This window comes from Scyliorhinus canicula, chromosome 2 (genome assembly GCF_902713615.1).
Source record: "Scyliorhinus canicula chromosome 2, sScyCan1.1, whole genome shotgun sequence".
Lineage (NCBI taxonomy): Eukaryota > Metazoa > Chordata > Chondrichthyes > Carcharhiniformes > Scyliorhinidae > Scyliorhinus > Scyliorhinus canicula.
The window spans coordinates 176969119-176982788 of NC_052147.1; the positions used below are offsets into that span (position 1 = coordinate 176969119).

Consider the following 13670-nt stretch of genomic DNA (forward strand, 5'->3'; position numbering starts at 1 on the left):
TTACCTGCTGGCTGTGACGTCACAGTTCAACTTCTTTCTACTTATACCTGCCCGAGTCTCCCTCTTGATCTTTACTTGGCTGGGATCCTGATTTTTTTTTGGTTAGAGGAGGTAGGGAGGGAAACATTGAAGAAGTGTTTGGGGTTTAACTGTCACTTGACAACAGCTCCTCCACAAACCACGTTCTGGCTACCCTCTGCTGGATGCTTTCCTTCACTTGAACACGGAGGGTGTCTTGCTCAGGTACACCTTCTGGATACAGTGACCGCAATGCACTGACGCAAATTTTCCCCGCAACAGCCAATCAGCGGCTCCGCTCTGCTGCCCTCTGCTGGATCCAACTGTCCTGGCTTGAGACAATTCACTCCTCTTTAACCTGTGATTATCACTCTCTCTGGATCTGTAAAGACTTAATTACCTGCAACGGCTCGCATTCAAAGTATCGTCTTGCATATATATATATGTTTCTGGAACCTATCTCTTCATTCACCTGAGGAAGGAGCAGTGCTCTGAAAACTAATGATTCGAAACAAACCTGTTTGTCTTTAATCTGGTGTTGTAAGATTTCTCACTTCACCATATTGTAGATCAATGATTTCACTTTTTCCTGGGACCCACTTTTACCTACCAGCTGACCTTTGGACCCACGCTGACTGACGTTAATGACACAACATTTTTGCTTATCTTTAATGCGACAGAGGAGCCTGGTTGGTCCTCACAATCACACTGCTTTGTCATTCAATGTTACATTTCTGCTAATGACTTAGCTGATGATTTACATTCTCAATGCATCCTTTGAAGAAAATCAAGAGGTTTGTCCTCAAACTCGCCAAGCTTAGTCTTCAAATGCCTTTGAAGTTTTGCAAGTTTTAAACTTTCATTTGCCAGTACCTATCTGCATATGACACACAAGTGGTTGCATACTGATTTGCATTGGCACGATTAACAAAGCGAGACATCAAGAAATCATCTTTATATTGCTTTGTTCCCAACCTAGGTTTTTGTTTAAAACAATCCATCTTCCGTTCCTCACAGTCCCGTTGCGTTGCTTGCTCACAGCTAGAAAATGGAGGAATCACTCCTCCGTGATTTTGGGCCAAAAACATAGACGTACAGGGTGTGTGACCTGCTCTCTGTTGTTGCTTCTGTCTGGAAGACTACATTGTTTCACTGAAATCTAGCCTTGGCCATCGTTCTAATTTTAAAAGCTGACGATGGCCAGCATTCTCAATTTAAAAGCCAGCCGCATCTCTGCAATTGGGAATGCCGCGACTGTCCCGACACCTGCCATGGCCCACTCGTGAACCGCAACCCAGACTTTGAAAAACCCTGTTATAAATTACAGTAATACAACAGTTATTTTGACAAGACGAAAGCAAAATACATTTTGGATATCAGAAAAGAGAGAAAATGCTGGAATTACTCAACTGGTAGCACCTGTGGTGAAAACTGAACATCGGACTTTTGGCCATCAGCAAGTGTGCCCACTCTAAAACTATATAAATACAAGTTGTTGTTGATTGAGCAAAACTCTTATCTGCCTTTCCTCTGACATTGAATGGGTCTATAATCACTCAAGGGCAGGGAATCTCATCACCTCCATAATCACAATCTGACAGTTTTACACTGTAGGAAAGCATTTCTTGATGCAATGTAGCTGAATACATTATGCAAATATAACACAAACTTTTCAAATAGGCTATACAGTAATTAAGATATTTTTTATGAACAAGTTAAGCTCAGCAGTTGATTAATGGAACAATTCAAAGAATTGTTTAATTGAGAATCAAATGTCAGCAGAATAATACTAGAGTTGTCCGGAGGGCACTACATAGCTTTGCATGAAATTGGCCAAAAATGGAGCAAAGAAATGCAACGATCGTCTTCTGAGTGTTTGAACATATGCAACCCAGTTAACTGATAAATTTGAATATAACTGGGGTGTATGTTATTTATGTTACATTAAAACTTGTGATGTTGAGAAGTGAGAATAATACCTTTGTCGGAAAACATCAGGAGTGAAAATCAAATGTCTCAAAAAGACACCAGAAAAAAAAACTTGCTCACGAGTCGCTGTTGAAAACTACTTTAGAAAAAAATGTAATTAATTTAGATGGTGCTGTTGAAAAGCCGAGAGAAAATACAAGATCGAGACCGCACGAGTTCAGAAAAATAGATATTGCTGCAATTGTAAGCTTCTGAAGCTTATAAAAGACCGAAAGTGATAGTGGCAGCACAGATATGAGACTGGGTGAACGACAAGAGAGGCGGGTAGTTTTCTTCCCCCTGGACTGGACAAAGGTATATAGCTATGTTGCCATGGGGGTGAGTGGTACTAGGACCACTGCATTTTAAAAAATGCATATTGAGGACAATATTAAAAGTGGAGCACAATTTTAGAATTTCTAGACAACACAAAACTTCACCTTCAATAATGGTGAGAATTCAAGTGGATATAGATAGGATGGTGCAATGAGCGAACATGTGGTAGCTAAAATGTAACACAGAGAAGTGTGAAGAATGAGAAGAGGCAACGTAAACTGAAGGCTACAATTCAAAAAAGGGTGCAGGGACAGAGACAACTGGAGATATAGGTCCACAAATCATTGAAGATGGCAGGACAGATTGAGAAGTGGTTCAAAAGGCACAAGGGATCCTGGGCTTTATGAGTTGAGACGTAGAAAATTAAAGCAAGGCAGTTATGAACCTTTATAAAACACTGTTTGGCCTCAATTCTGGAATGCACTGCCTGGAAGTGTGGTGAAGACAAATTCAGTTGCGATTTTCAACCGGAGTTAAATTAGCATCTGAAGAGAAAAAGAAATGCAGAGAGATGAAGGGAAACTAGGCAAATTATTCTTGGGAGCAGGCATGGAAGAGATGAGCTGAATGGCCTCCAATGCTTAACTATACGAAGATGAGGCAAGAACAGCAAAAACAACCATTTCCATTGTGTCATACAACAGAAGCTACAGAAGACTGTACGTCACTAATTCCACAGTCAGCTGTAAATGGCAAGCATATATTTTCAATTACGATTAGTATAAATTACTCAAATAAAAACAGCTTAATTTTATTAGGCAACGTTAAAATCCAAATTATATTTTAAAATTAAATTCACGGCAAAATAAATTTAGATAGGGTAACTGGGTGGCACAGTGGTTAGCACTGCTGCCTCATGGCGCCAAGGTCCCAGGTTCGATCCACGCTCTGGGTCACTGTCCGTGCAGAGTTTGCATATTCTCCCCGTGTTTGCCTGGGTTTCGCTCCCACAACCCAAAGATGTGCAGGCTAGATAGATTGGCCAAGCTAAATTGTCCCTTAATTGGAAAAAATGAATTGGGTACTCTAAATTTATAAATAAATAAATAAATTTACATATTAGTGTTGTCGATAACTTTGTGTTTCAGAATTATGCCAATCCTCCCTTTATTTGGAAACTTACCAACCACCACCCTCCTTCCCCACCGGTATGATTGAACAGAACTCTTTCACCCGAGGGTTGAGCATAGAGGACATGGCAGCAGTGCCTGATAATACATCAGTAAGGACCAAATTAGGAAGCGGGGTTAGGCCATTCGATAGCAACTAAAAGCATAAATCCTGGCTAATTTTCCCATCCCTAACCTAAGACCTACTTATCAGCTATCTCAGTAGCTGGTCATTATACAATCCAGGAAGGGCCCAAGCTCCATTTAAACTATTCAACGATAAATTGGCAATACCATCAGGAGCTCAGGAGTTCTTTAATGAATTCCATTACATTTTCAGACACTACTTTCCAATATGGTAAATCTGCACTGCTTTGCAGTAATTGAAGCCATCTGTAATTTCCACACAAAAAAATCAAATTATTTTAAATGAGACACATTAAATGCTGCATGTTTCAGCTATATTAATATTTAACAAAAATGAATAAAATCTCTCAAACATGTTCATACCTGTACATAATCAAAGTACTTAATGTGAACGTCTCTTCAGTATTCCAATAGATGAGTTACCACAAATTCTGATTACAATTCTTTTCCATACTTTTACTTGGGCTACAATTCTTTTCCATACTTTTACTTGGGCTAAGCAGGTTAAATACATTAGACATAAATTGGAGAATGCATTCTTCTCCATAAATAAATTTTAACAAAATTGGACCGAAGAAAACAAAATTGGACCGAAGAAAATTGCATGTTTCAAAGTCATTCATTCCCAAAAAAACAGGTCCGACAACATCTGTGCAGACAGAAAGAGTTGTACCATATCTAGACTTTTCTTGATAACTTGGAAAAGTTAGAAATGCAATAGTTTGTGGTTTGAAATTAAATGAAAATCGCTTAGTGTCACGAGTAGACTTCAATGAAGTTACTGTGAAAAGCCCCTAGTCGCCACATTTCGGCGCCTTTTCAGGGAGGCCGTTACGGGAATCGAACCGTGCTGCTGGCCTGCTTTCAAAGCCAGCGATTTAGCCCAGTGTGCTAAACAGCCCCTTTTAAACAAAGGTAAGATATTTGATGGGATGAAAAAATGGAAGGCATTTTTCGGGCAGATCAAAAGAGTTGTAATGGGACAAGAAAAAGATGAGTCTGACGAGATGTATATGGCAGATTAATGAACACGCAAAGAAAATTAGACAAAAAAAGGGGGCGCGGGGAAGAGAGAGAGAGAGATAGAGAGGCAGAGATCATGGTTTGCAATTGAAGTAAAAATTTGCAGCCAGAAGACTGTAAAGTATGTAAGGGAAAAGATGAGATACCATTCCTCGAGCTTGCATCGAGATTCACCGGAACACTGCAACAGGGTAAGTCAGAAAAATCTCTAGTAAAAAATTATAATGGCAAACCATCAGAACCTCCGGATCATGATTGAAGGCTAAGCAAAGCAGTTACCTAATTTGCGCTTGGTCTCCCCTTTGTAGAAACCATAAAGTAAGCAAACACAGTATATACTAAATTGAATACACATGTATGCTTCACATGGAAGAAATATTCAGAGCTTGTACAGTGAAGAGATAGAAGATAAGAGGGCAGGTGTTACATTTCGTGTGTTTACATGGAAAGGAGCTGTGGGAAGGTGCTGCGGTGCTGGGGATATTAGAGGGGTGGACCAGGGTGTCCAGGAGGCAATGGTCCCTTTGGAATACTGAAAGGGGATGCGTTCAATGGTGGCATCAGAGTAAAAGTGGGAGAATTGGCACTGGATGATCCGTTAAATAGAAAGGGGACCCATATTGTGGCTGCAGTAAGGATGAGAGTAGAGTGGAGGAAATGGATCAGGCATGGTCAAGGGTCCCACGGGGAATCTTTGGCTGAAGAAAACATACCAAACCTGTAGGTTAGAGGCATGCACTATTGCAGCATAAAACAGATGATTTGAAGATTGCTGAAGATAGAGAGAGAAAGAGAATGAACAAAAGTTGGGGTCCAGATTTCCAGAGAATGGGGCACAAATTATCAGTCTATTGTGGAGCTGTGAATAATCCAGAACCTATTTTAGAGTTTTATTCCTCAGCTGCCGAGTGGAAATGGCATTCTGCACCAGGGTCGGTAACAAAGTAGTTTGTGTCTTTGAGTGCTTGAACAACCAATTTTCATCGATCACTTACCCCAATTATGTTTTTAGCCAATTGTGTCTGCAGAAATACTGGGATTCTTTCCTACACTATTTCTTGTACTTAAAATAGTCCCCAACAACTTCAGCTATCTGCATCTCTGCAAATCAATTTCCAAGATTCTCATTTTCGAATCCCCAAAATGTTGTCCGGCAATGAATTCTGGTAACTGCCCCATCATTTAAAGTTGGTATCATTGAATCGAAAATGATGTGAATTGATTAGTGTGCCAAGCATCTGACCGGAAAAATAGTCATAAAGCTGACTCGAATGTAGGCGGGAAAGGAGGAAGAGATAAAATTGTAGAAAAAGGTGTGCTGCCCAGGATTTTGCCACTGACCACCATTGGTGTCTCTCCTCACGACCTTCATGTTTTCATCCACTTGTTTTATTTTTGGAGAACTGTGTCACTATTGAGGCATACGTTCATATTTTTTGGATTCTTTCTGCATTGTTGTTTTGTCGGATGCACACGAATCAGATGGCCTGGTGGAGGTTGGTTCAAAGCACCAGATTTTTTTGTGTTGTTTTTCACCCTGCATTTTATTTTTGTTCTCAACAGTTTTGTCTCCTTAACTTCCTCAATCTCTCTGGGTTCCTGAACTATCTTTTTCTTCTTAACTTTCTTGATGAGCAAAACTGTTATCAACTGACTGCATTTCTTTATATATTCTCTGCATGCTGACACTGGGGTAGCATAGTGATTAGCACAGTTGCTTCACAGCTCCAGTGTCCCAGGTTCGATTCCCGGCTTGGGTCACTGTCTGCACAAAGTCTGCACATTCTCCTCGTGTCTGCGTTGGTTTCCTCCAGGTGCTCTTGTTTCCTCCCAGTCCAAAGATGTGCGGGTTAGGTGTACTGACCATTCTAAATTGCCCTTAGTGTTCAAAGAAAGGTTGGGTGGGTTTACTGGGATAGGGTGGAGGTATGGGCTTGGGTAGGGTTCTCTTTCCAAGGGCCGGTGCTGACTCAATGGGCCGAATGGCCTCCTTCTGCACTGTAAATTCCATGAATATGTTTATGAAAAGCAACGGATGTTGTTGCATGGAGGTGCTCACACGTTTCCCACTGCCTTTTAAAACAATGTGGGTGTGTCTATTTTGTTTTTTGTTATGGCTACGGATGGTAATAACTTCAGAATTGCCTATGTCTGCCTATATATAACATAGAACAGGACAGCACAGAACAGGCCCTTCGGCCCTCAATGTTGTGCCGAGCCATGATCACCCTACTCAAACCCACATATCCACCCTATACCCGTAACCCAACAACCCCCCCCTTAACCTTACTTTTATTAGGACATTACGGGCAATTTAGCATGGCCAATCCACCTAACCCGCACATCTTTGGACTGTGGGAGGAAACCGGAGCACCCGGAGGAAACCCACGCACACAGGGGGAGGACGTGCAGACTCCACACAGACAGTGACCCAGCCGGGAATCGAACCTGGGACCCTGGAGCTGTGAAGCATTTATGCTAACCACTATGCTACCCTGCTATAGATAGCTTTCAGAATGTTTAGGGCTGCGACAGTTGCAATTTCCCTCAGTCTTCAAGGTTCTTAAAAGCCTGCATCGTTGATTAAGTCTTTGGTCTCTCAAATTTTCCTTCATAGGTGCTTCTTTCAGTACATTTGCTCCAAAAGCTTGTGATTCCAAATAGAACATAGAACGATACAGCGCAGTACAGGCCCTTCGGCCTACGATGTTGCACCGACATGGGAAGTCAAAAACTAAAGGCCATCTATCCTACACTATGCCATTATCATCCATATGCTTATCCAATAAACTTTTAAATGCCCTCAATGTTGGCGAGTTCACTACTGTTGCAGGTAGGGCATTCCACGGCCTCACCACTCTTTGCGTAAAAAACCCACCTATGACCTCTGTCCTATATCTATTACTCCTCAATTTAAGGCTATGTCCCCTCGTGCTAGCCACCTCCATCCGTGGGAGAAGGCTCTCACTGTCCACCCTATCTAACCCTCTGATCATTTTGTATGCCTCTATTAAGTCACCTCTTAACCTTCTTCTCTCTAACGAAAACAACCTCAAGTCCATCAGCCTTTCCTCATAAGATTTTCCCTCCATACCAGGCAACATCCTGGTAAATCTCCTCTGCACCCGTTCCAAAGCTTCCACGTCCTTCCTATGAGGCGACCAGAACTGTACGCAATACTCCAAATGCGGCCGTACCAGAGTTTTGTACAGCTGCAACATGACCTCATGGCTCCGGAACTCAATCCCTCTACCAATAAAGGCCAACACACCATAGGCCTTCTTCACAACCCTATCAACCTGGGTGGCAACTTTCAGGGATCTATGTACATGGACACCGAGATCCCTCTGTCATCCACACTGCCAAGAATTTTACCATTAGCCAAATATTCCGCATTTCTGTTATTCTTTCCAAAGTGAATCACCTCACACTTCTCTACATAAACTCCATTTGCCACCTCTCAGCCCAGCTCTGCAGCTTATCTATGTCCCTCTGTAACCTGCAACATCCTTCCACACTGTCTACAACTCCACCGACTTTAGTGTCGTCTGCAAATTTACTCACCCAACGTTCTGTGCCCTCCTCTAGGTCATTTATAAAAATGACAAACAGCAACAGCCCCAGAACAGATCCTTGTGGTACGCCACTCGTAACTGAACTCCATTCTGAACATTTGCCATCAACCACCACCCTCTGTCTTCTTTCAACTAGCCAATTTCTGATCCACATCTCTAAATCACCCTCAATCCCCAGCCTCCGTATTTTCTGCAATAGCCGACCGTGGGGAACCTTATCAAACGCTTTACTGAAATCCATATACACCACATCAACTGCTCTACCCTCGTCTACCTGTTCAGTCACCTTCTCAAAGAACTCGATAAGGTTTGTGAGGCATGACCTACCCTTCACAAAACCATGCTGACTATCCCTAATCATATTATTCCTATCTAGATGATTATAAATCGTATCTCTTATAATCTTCTCCAAGACTTTACCCATAACAGACGTGAGGCTCACCGGCCTATAGTTACCGGGGTTATTTCTACTCCCCTTCTTGAACAAAGGGACCACATTTGCTATCCTCCAGTCCTCTGGCACTATTCCTGTAGCCAATGATGACATAAAAATCAAAGCCAAAGGCTCAGCAATCTCTTCCCTGGCTTCCCAGAGAATCCTAGGATAAATCCCATCAGGCCCCGGGGACTTATCTATTTTCACCTTGTCCAGAATTGCCAACACTTCTTCCCTACGCACCTCAATGCCATCTATTCTAATAGCCTGGGTCTCAGCATTCTCCTCCACAACATTATCTTTTTCCTGAGTGAATACTCAGGAAAATAAACCTGTTGGACTTTAACCTGGTGCTGTAAGACTTCTTACTGTGCCCACCCCAGTTCCACGACGCATCTCCACATCATATCTTTGTTCCAGACATAATATATTACATTTGTAATTAACGTTTTTAAACACTCCATGAGGACTGTACTTGGATTCAGTCTGCTTTATATCCTTTATGCAGTTACATTTCTTAAAGAATATTGCAATTTCATGTAAATATTATACTTACACATCCATTTTTGTCAAGTGTTCAGTCAATAATAGGTCACCGGACTTGACTCATTAACAGCCTGTATTTTTCCACATTCAATAAAGTATTTGCAGAATCATGCAACTTACCACAGAATCCCGACATTGCAAGAGGCCATTTAGCTCATCAAACCTACCTACACCAGCCCTCTGAAAGAGCACCCTACATAGGCCCACTCCCTTTCCCTATAAACTTGCAACCCATCTAACCGTTGGACACCAAGGGGCAATTTATGTTGGCCAATCCACCTAACCTACAATACTTTGGACTGTGGGAGGAAACCGGAGCAACCAGAGGAAATCCACACAGACACGGGAAGAATGTACAAATTCTTGCAGTCACCCAAGGCCGGAATTGAATGCAGATCCCTGGCACTGCTAACCACTGGGTGTAGTAAATAAAAACGTGTCGCATTTAAAATGAAAATTGACATCAGCATTCCTCATTTATGAATCAACTTTTCATTGTTGCATCAATGAACTACATTGTTGCCTACCTATGTTATATTGCATACCACTATTCTCCAGAAGAATCCTATTAGTGAGGGGGTGGAATTCCAAAATGACAGGTTCACACAAGTTATTTCAATTATAAGTCGACATCCTCAATTTAGCATCTCAGCACTGCATTTAATTAGTGCTAATGGTTGCAAATTTGGAAGCTAGTGTTATGGCAACCATTAAAGAGATTGGTTACTTACTTTGTACAGGTACCAACAGCTTGAATCACACACTGCAGGCACACAATAAAAATCCTTTACGTTTATGATAAAATGCAAACCACAAGGTGACTCAGTGCTCTCAATATATTTACCCAATATGTCAGCATGATAAAGTGAACCACTGAGATGCAATTCCAATACCCAACAGATATTCTTCCTCAAAAAAGTGTGGACAGATGGAATACATTTAGAACCACAATATCATCACCCCAAATAATCTTCTATACTAGGATTAAATTTTAATCTAGGCGTAAGAAATAATAAAAAAAATGAAATTCTTATGTACACAACATAAAAGTTTGAAATTCATTTTGTAGCTTCTAACTGCTTTTAGCAAAGTACAGAACATTTATTTTCCACTGGTTTTGTAATATTCTATTATTCCAAAAAGGCAATTAGTAACCTTGCTGAGTTAAATTTCACAAGTTGTAACTTTGCAGTAAAATGCGTAGTTTCAATCATAAAATCATTCATCAACCACAAATTTAAAATCAATATTTACCAAGTCTGCCATCATAGATACCAATATTTGATAGAGTAGACAAATAAATGTTTCCACTTGGGAGTGTCCAAAACTAGAGATCATAAATACAAGATAGTCACTAATAAATCGCATAAGGAATTCAAGAAAATTGTCTTTTCCCCAAAGCGTGGCAAGAATGTGCACCATTCTACCACAGGTAGTCGTTGAGACAAACAGCAGACAAATCTAAGAGGAAGTTAGATAAGCATGAGACAGGAACAGGAGATGCTGATAGAGTTGTGTGGAGAATAAACACGAGTCTGAACCAGTTGAGCCGAATGGACTGAAATGCTGCAGACTATAAATATCTGTACATCCTAACAGCCAAGCCATAGAAGATAGTTATACTGCTGGTTGGATCTTGCATTCAGTTTGGCAAAGTAGTTTGATTGCATGTGTCAAGTTGTAAAGCTTTACAAGATTTCCACTGTAAATTCCAAGTGGCAGACAGGCTACATGCAAAAGTTGGGAGATCAGAACACAATACAAACATGATCATTCAGTTTTATTTTAGGCTGCAGCATTCTATTTAGATTTCTTTAGGTAAACAACTGGGCAAATGATTAAAGACTATCCGCAAAATTACTGGGATTCTGACTGCTGAGTCCTAACCAGATGGATTAGCATTTATACCCATATTAGAAATTTTGGCAGCCATTATACTGATAATTGCTGTGACCACTGTAAAGGACTGAAGTTGTGATTTTTTTAAACCCAGCTCACTTTGCTTTATCTGTATGTATATTATTCCCAACTGCAACACTGCAAGATCAAGGCATTGATAGGGCACTGGTTTCACAATGGTTATACTGTATTCTAATCATACTTGAGCATACTGAAGATCAACAGGAAGGTTAATTGCTTTTGCGCTGATGACCAGTCACATGCAAAGGATTTTAATTGTGGCTTTCAGATGTTTAGAAAGCTCGAGTATTTATCGATTTCTAACATTTCATTTATAATGAAAGTGATTCTGCAATTTAAGACACTATTGTGATGGGGTTCATATTCCTAATACCATTTGGACCATCTAGCCGTCAGCAACCTCTGAAGAGCACGCCAGCTATTTCCTTGCCCTATCCCAATAATTCTGTAACCTAACCTGCACAAGTCTGCACACTAAGGAGCAAATCTTTGAACTGGGAGGAAACCGGAGCACCGAGAGGAATTCGCGCAGACATGTCAAGAATGCGCAAACTCCAATCACCCAAGGCCGGAATTGAACCTGGATCTCTGCCGCTGTGATGCAGCAGCACGAACCACTGTGCCAATATGCTACCAGTAAGTTAACTTTGAAAGTGCACACGATTACAACCAGAGTACTCCAGTTAACAAAATACACCATTATTGAAGATTTTAAATTCAAGCTGCAGTTGATAACAAGTAACAGCAATATTTCAACTTTTTAAACAAGTATATAAACAAAAAGACAAAAACCATGGACAGGGTAATAGGTTGTATTAGAACCTTAATTGAATTGTATTTGAAAAGGATTTAATAACTTACTGGAATGACGCAGGAAATTTACATTTAATTAGCAATTTCAAGCTACAATTTTTCAACAAAACTGTAATATTGAGTGATTAACCACAAAACAATTACCAAGAATGTAACTGGTCCACTTTGGAAAGATGTGTTAGCCTTTTGTAAAGCAGCCTATTAATGAGCAAATCTCCCAATTTCCAGCATGTGGGACAACACAGCAGCATAGTGGTTAGCACAATTGCTTGAGCTCCAGGGTCCCAGGTTCGATTCCTGGCTTGGGTGACTATCTGTGCGGAGTCTGCACGTTTTCCCTGCGTGGGTTTCCTCCCATGGTCCAAAGATGTGAAAGTTAGGACTGGCTATGCTAAATTGTCCTTTGTGTCCAAAAAGGTTAGGTGGGGTTACTGGGATACAGGAATAGGGTTTAGATAGGGTGCTCTTTTCAAGGGCCAGTGCAGACTCCATGGGCCGAATGGTCTCTTTCCTCACTGTAAATTCTATGATGTGGTTCAACCATACAAAACCTCGTTCTGTATTTGGTTCGTTATGCAATTCAGCTGATCGCGAAGCAAACACGTGATTTTTTTTTTCCTCTGCGTTTCAACTCGGTTAAGTTCACATCCACTTTGTCGGAAGGGGGGTGGCGGACGAAGAAAAAAAGCGCCAAACTGACGACCGAAAACGGCATCATTTTTTTTAACGTCTCGAGGAGGAAATAAAACTGGGATTTCTAAGCGAGCAGAAAACCGGCCTAATGTTTTAAACCCGATAAACAGCCTACGGTGTGTTAACAGGGGAGTGAGCCACTTCTCAATGTGACCGGGGTGAGCATGCCTTTCCCCTTGCAGCGCCGCGGTAATGATTGAACACGGTGCGGTGCTGCTGCCGCACAGGCGGCTCCACAAGGACGAGAAACCAGCCGCTAATAGAAACCCCCCCGCCCCCCTCACACACACACACACCAAACAAAGACGCACACGCTCTATCCAGCCGCCTCAAATACTCCTCCCGACGTCTCGTCCTCTTAGGCCCCCCCAAAGAAAACAACCAGTCGTCCCAAGTATTGTTTTTAATTCCTCTTATAAAATCTCAACCTCGGCAAAAATCACGGCACGTGACGCCGGAGCCGGCTCGCGCGCGCTCTGGCTGCTCCCCTCCCGTCCTCCTTTCTTTTTTTTTGTCCATCTCAGCGCTCCCTCTCCCTCATAACGTTAAAAACCGATCTAAAATTTATATCAAGCGGAAGCGCTGCCGGCGAAGCGCTCGTCTTCACGTTCGGCTACATGTAAAGCGCTCGGCGACTGGGTTTGTGAGAAGGGAAAGAAATGGGTGTTTAAATACCTCACTCAAGTGCCGTGTGCATCCTCTCCGCTCGGTACCAACACAAGGGAGCGCGAGGCGGGGCAGGCCCAGGCTGCGCCCTGTGCCGCAGTGCACTGCGCGCGCAGCTCCTCCTGCACGCTCCTCGGGGCCCGCGCCAGCCCGTTTGAAAATACCAACCGCCGCCTCACAAAGCGTCCGTGTCCTTACCGGCATGGCTGCATATATGTAAACACACACACACAATCAATCTTGTCCACCCCTGCCGCCGGCGCGCGACATCGACGTAGGAATTGGATCGTTCGCCATCCACCTCAGCGCCGAAAGAGAAAAGGCGGCACATGGGCCGGAAACCCTACCAGAACGTTCAGTGGGTGACTGAGCCACCTCTCTGTTAGCCCCCGAGTCCAATAATAGGAATTTAGACTATCA

The 13670-nt window shown here is 42.1% G+C and overlaps 1 protein-coding gene across 1 annotated transcript in view; it reads right to left on the reverse strand.

Annotated features, from left to right (window-relative positions):
- The window catches only part of slc39a10 (solute carrier family 39 member 10), a 157503-nt gene extending 144114 nt beyond the window's left edge, over positions 1–13389 (reverse strand). The window contains exon 1 of the mRNA XM_038789118.1: positions 13260–13389. The gene's annotated coding sequence lies outside the window, so the exon portion shown is untranslated. The remainder of the gene's footprint in view (positions 1–13259) is intronic.
- Between the last annotated feature and the right edge of the window lie 281 nt (positions 13390–13670).